Source organism: Hippopotamus amphibius, chromosome 14 (genome assembly GCF_030028045.1).
Source record: "Hippopotamus amphibius kiboko isolate mHipAmp2 chromosome 14, mHipAmp2.hap2, whole genome shotgun sequence".
NCBI lineage: Eukaryota > Metazoa > Chordata > Mammalia > Artiodactyla > Hippopotamidae > Hippopotamus > Hippopotamus amphibius.
Window position 1 is genome coordinate 60410855 of NC_080199.1, and position 6000 is coordinate 60416854.

A 6000-nucleotide genomic window follows, 5' to 3' on the forward strand; every position below is an offset into this window, starting at 1 on the left:
ACTTTATTTTCCTTTTCAGTCACTCTCTATCTACTTCAAGGGTAAATGTATCCTGACTTTTAAGAGCAAAACTGAGTTTTATCATTTATTAAATTTCATGTTGATAGAATTATACAGTACATACTTTCTTGTATCTGGCAACTTTTGTTCAACATTGTATTTGTGAGATTTATTATTGTTGGATGTAGCTGTTGATTGCTGTATGGCATTCATTGTGTGCCAAGACCACAACTTACACATTATTAATAGGCTTTCAGCTAGTTTCTGGTTTGGGGCAATTATGAATTGTTTTTATTGGTCTAGTCAATGTGTGCTTGGTAAATAAGTATTTTCTGTTGAATATATGTTTAAGAGGGGAATTGCTGAATTATTTTTGTAAAGGAATAATTTTAGTAGGGATTCTCGGTCATTGATCCGTTCAGTAAATATCTATGAAGATTTATCAAAATGCATATGCCTGAATTCTACCTTAGGAATTTAGATTCAGGTCATCTGGAGTGGGGCCAAATCTGCTTCATTAAAACAAAAACAAAAACTGCACAGAAATACACTTATGCAACAGAAGTTGAGAATCATTGATGTTTTCTTAATGTTAGAACAAAGTTAACTTCTGTAGATACCTTTTCTGTTTTATATAGGGGTATCTGTACATCCACTATAATCAGTGATACTTTATAAATATTGTACAATCACAAATTATTTATACTTGGCTAATTATTTTCTGTTTTTAGCTTTCATTGTTTTTGAAAGAAGAATAAAATACACCCAATTCAGTTCTGTCTAGTAATTACTCTGTGTATACAGCACTCAAGGGATTTGAAGTTTCCATACAACAGGTGTCTTATCAACTCAAGGAATGGAATAGTTTTTTTTATTATAAAAATAATCCATTCTCCTGTTTAAAAAAAAACAACAAAAAACAGTAGATATAGAAAAAGAATAGAAGTTGTACTTGTTCACCCACCACCTCTCATACTCACCTCCCAGGGGCAAACACCATCTTTCTCCTCCCTTTTTCTAAGCATTCATGAGGTATTTGACTTTTCTTGGTGGAAGAATGGTATTCTGGTTTGTGACCTTAGGCTAGTTTAATCATTCTGAGCCTCCATTTCCTTTTCTACCTTATAGGATTATTGAGAAGATTAAATGTGATGACATCTGGAGAGTATCAAGTAAAGTACCTGGCATGTGATGGGCACTCAATAAATGAACAATTAGGATTATAATTATGATAGTTGTTAATCTGCTTTCATAACAAGGCACTTTTATGAGGTGCTTTGAAGAAAGGAAGGTGCTTCATATGATACCCTCAGAAAGCATTGCTCATCTTATTAACATATCTATTCTATTTGAATCCTTATTTGCACATGAGCAGAAGCAAGCTGGAAGCTTGTCCCACTCACAGAAAATGTCAGGATAATGCGCTTGTAATTTGCTGAGTTAAAATGTCAAGTTGCCTGAAGGTAAAATTTCTGGAGTCCAGACTTCTCTTATGATCAGAGATATAACGAAATTCCATTCTGGTATTCACAGCTTGTGTGAGTGTAACGCATTTTTGGTTCATACCTCCCTATTTAAAAGCACTTTCAGTGTCATAGTACAAGGTCTCTAATTTCTAAAATATTGTATCGCTTTTTGGTTTGAGTTTTTTATTTCTCTTTAGAACTAGCTCATAACACTTTGCTAAAGGCTCCAGCTTACCTTTAGCTGTCATACAACAAGCTATGAGATAGGTCAATGTGATTAGATTTACACACAAAATCATCAGTACAACCTCACTAGTTTGACTTTGAATGGAGTCATTTTTGCTGCTTACCTTTTCACATCCCAGAATACTTACTCATGTCTTAATACAATCCTGAGATGCAGTTCACAGACCCACTACAGATGTGTTGCCTTTATTGTCTGTGAGGGTCTTCAGGACTAGCTGTGTTTGATCTAGCTCAATGTGTAACAGTGTGAGGACCAGAACTGTGTTAAGTGAATGCATACCTAGGTAGGTGAGTGCTTCTTGCTGTGTATAGTAAATATGTTCTGAAACAGTGATGGCTAATTTTTGTAAATCTGGATTTTATGAGAGGGAGGGATAACTGCTATTTTAAATAAACCTGAGAAAAATGCTTCTGAGAGGATTATGTCTTAAAAGGAATCATTTCTCTTCTAAGACAGGGTCAGAATCAGTTTTCACATTTATTTGTGGGCACATTGAGAGCATAAGGATGAGCGTAAGCATACAAGCATAAAGATTAGGTTTCACTCACGGTCTCTCACTCCACAGCCTGTCTTTTCATGTTTAGTAGATCTTTAACAGAGCAAAAATTTTGATATTAATGAGATCAAATTTATAAAGGTGTCCTTTCAGGGATTGTGATTTTAGTGTTGAGTTTAAAAACACTTTACTGAGTCCCAAACCCCAAAGATTTTCTATCTTTTTCTAAAGTTTTCATAGTTTTGCATTTTAAATTTGTAATTTTGGGTAGTTTTTGTAAGGCTGTGAGATTAGAGTTTCATTTTTTTTCCCTCTATAGATGCCTAGTTGCTCTAGTACTATTTGTTGAAAAGGCTATTTCCTTCATGGAAATATTTAGCACCTTTGTAAAAAGGAAAAAAAAAAAGTTGAGCATGTTTGTGTGGGACTATTTTGAATTCTTTATTGTATTCCATTATCTATGTCAGTCCCTCTGTCAACAAGTCATGATTGCTATAGATGTATAATACTTAATTCTTGAAATTTACCAAAGTGATTTCTCTCATATTATTTTTCAAAAATTTTTACAGCTACTCTAGATCTTTTTCTTTTCCTTATAAATAGTTTTGCTTATATTGATAAAATTCTTGCTTGGATTTCGTTAGGAATTGTATTAACTCAATTTGCCTATCAATTTGGGGAGAATTGATATCTTTAATATGTAGAGTCTTCCAGCCCATGAACATGGTATTCTCTCCATCTATTTTGATCTTTGATTTCTTTCATCAGTTTTGTATTTCAGCATACAAGTCCTGTGCATGTTTTGTTAAATTTACATCTAATTATTTTATATTTTTTTGAGTGATTGTAAATGATACTGCATTTTAAAACTTGGTGTCCTTTATTCACTGGTAGTATATAAAATACAATTTTTCTGCAACTTTAGTTTCTACCCTGTGACCTTGCTAAACTCACTTCTTTACCTAAGATTGATTTTTGGAGATGCATTGGGAGTTTCTGCATAGATGATCATGTCATTTGCAAACTGTGACAGTTTTATTTCTTCCTATGCAATCTCTATGTCTTTTATTTCTGTTTCTTGCCTTATTGCACTGGGTATGTGCACTATGTCGAGTTAGAATGGTAGAAGTGGACATCTTTGCCTTAATCCTGTTTTTCACTATGAAGTATGTTAGCTGTAGGTCTTTTGTAGATGCTCTTTATAAAGCTGAGGAAATTTCTCTCCATTCCAACTTTTTGAGAGTTTTTAATCATGAATGGATATTAAAGTTTGTCAAATGCCTTTTCTGCATCCGTTTGTCTGATCTTTTGATTTTCCTTCCTTAGCCTTTAAAGTAAATTACATTGTTTTTTTTCTTCTAATTTTAAATCACTCGCATCCCTGGAATAATCCCCACTTGGCAATGGTGTTTAATTCTTTTTATATTGCGGATCATATTTGCTACTATTTGGTTAAGAATTTTGTGTCACATTCATGAGGGGTATTGATCTATAGTTTTTCATTTTTGTACTGTTTTTGTATGGTTTTAGTATTGGGGTAATACTAGTTTTATTACATATGGAAAATGTTTTCCTCTTCTATTTTCTGGAATAGATTCTATAATATTGATGTTAATTATTTAAACATTGGGTATAATTCTGCAGCGAACATATCTGGGGCTAAGATTTCTTTTTTGAGGAGTTTTAGAATAAAGAATTCGATTTACTTAATAGTTATGGGGCTGTAAAAGTATCTATTTGCTGTTGGGTGAATTGCAGTAATTTGTGTTTTTCAAGGAATTGATCCATTTCCTCTAAATTGTCAAATGTATGTGTGTAGAATCATGGTAGTTCCTTATTCTTTGATATCTACAAGGTTTGAATTATATCCTGGGTTTTATCCTTGATGTTGGTAATTTGTCTTTTCTCTCTCTCTCTTTTTTTTCTTGATAGAAGTTTTTTTTTCTTTTCAAAGAACCAGCTCATCTTTTTCATTGATTTATCTCCATTTTTTTCTATCCATTTTCTTTGATTTCTTATTTCCTTTCATCTTCATTCCTTGCATTGGGTTTCTTTTGTTCTTCTTTGCTTTGTTTATTGACTTGAGACTTCTCTAACACATGCCTTTAATGTTGTAAGTTTCTCTCCCAGAGCTATTTTCACTGCATCCTACAATTTTTGATATATGGTATTTTTCATTTTAATTAAGTTCAATTACCTCTTATATCCAATAAACTTCTTTGACCCATGGATGATTTAGAAGCATGCAGTTTAGTTTCCAAGTGTTCAGAGATTTGCTTGTTTCTTTTTGTTGTTTCTCGTTTGAATCCACTGTAGTCAGAGAATATATTTTGTATGACTTTAATTCCTTTTTAAATTTATTTATTTATTTTATTTATTTATTGGCTGCATTGGGTCTTCGTTGCTGCACACGGGCTTTCTCTAGTTGCTGTGAGCGGGGGCTACTCTTCATTGTGGTGCATGGTCTTCTCATTGTAGTGGCTTCTCTTGTGAAGCATGGGCCTTAGGTGCATGGGCTTCAATAGTTGTGGCACATAGGCTCAATAGTTGTGGCTCACGGGCTCTAGAGCACAGGCTCAATAGTTGTGGCGCACGGGCTTAGTTGCTCCGAGGCATGTGGAATCTTCCCAGAGCAGGGCTCGAACCCGTGTCCACTGCATTGGCAGGCGGATTCTTTAACACTGCGCCACCTAGGAAGTCCAACTTTAATTCTTTACAATTTCTTGAGGTTTGTTTTTTAGGCCAGGATACGCTCTACTGTGGGGAGAGATGGCCTCTTAGTAAGTAGTAGAGAGCATCCTGCCTCTCCAGCTAGGCCTCCTATGATACCACCTCATCAGGGGAGAGAGAGGGCACCTTGTTTCTGCAGGTGTGGGTAGTAGTCCAGGCTCCTGGGTGGTTTCCACTGACACTAAGGTAAGGATAAGTGTCCTGGAGACCTACTCAGTCTTCTCTAGCACTGGCTTAGAGTTCCTCACTACAGGCTGGTTAGGGTGGAAGTACAGTCTCTTCACTTAGCTTTTGCTGGTTGGGACCACAGCTTATTTTGTGGTATGTGAAGTAGAGTGGTTACTATCTAAAATTTTTCTATCTTCTTAGGCTATTGCTTTCCTGATCCTTTGGCTTAAAGAGGCTCTGGTTGAGGTGTTTCTTGTTTATTCCTATTGGTGTTTCCAGGTTGCTGTCTTCTCCAGCACCCGGTTTGGATTATATAAGACTAAAAGAAAACCCAGGGAATGCACCACCGTGGTGTTCCACTGTTGGGTCTCAAGGACCCTAGTCATTCTGCAGCCCAGTTTCTACCTTTCAGAATCTTATGTTCATTTTATAGATAATATCTGGGGTTTTTTATTTATGCTTAGCAGACAGAAGAGGGAGAAATATATATGTTCTTTATTCCTGGAAGCAAAGCTTCTCTTGCTGGGATTTTTGAAGACCATATCACAATTATAGGCAAAACCATCCGCATGGCTGTTTTGGGGTCAGTTGTCCACTTATTTTCTATTTATCTTTAGGAAGGTCAGCAGGCCCATGGCTTATTACCTACTCAGCTGGCATGGTAGAAGCAGAGCCTTTGAAAAGGAAATTTGAATAGGCTGATATTCTGGGAGATGGTTGCTGTATAGACTCTTAAGGTTTTCAAGAGCTATTACTTTATTGCTTATGTGTTCCATTTTTGAGAAGCGATGCCAACTACTTAGTTTAGCAATACTTGGGCTGTCAGAAAACTGTGTATAAATGAACAAATTGAATATGAAGAAACACGAGGTGATAGACTGAATATTTCTTTT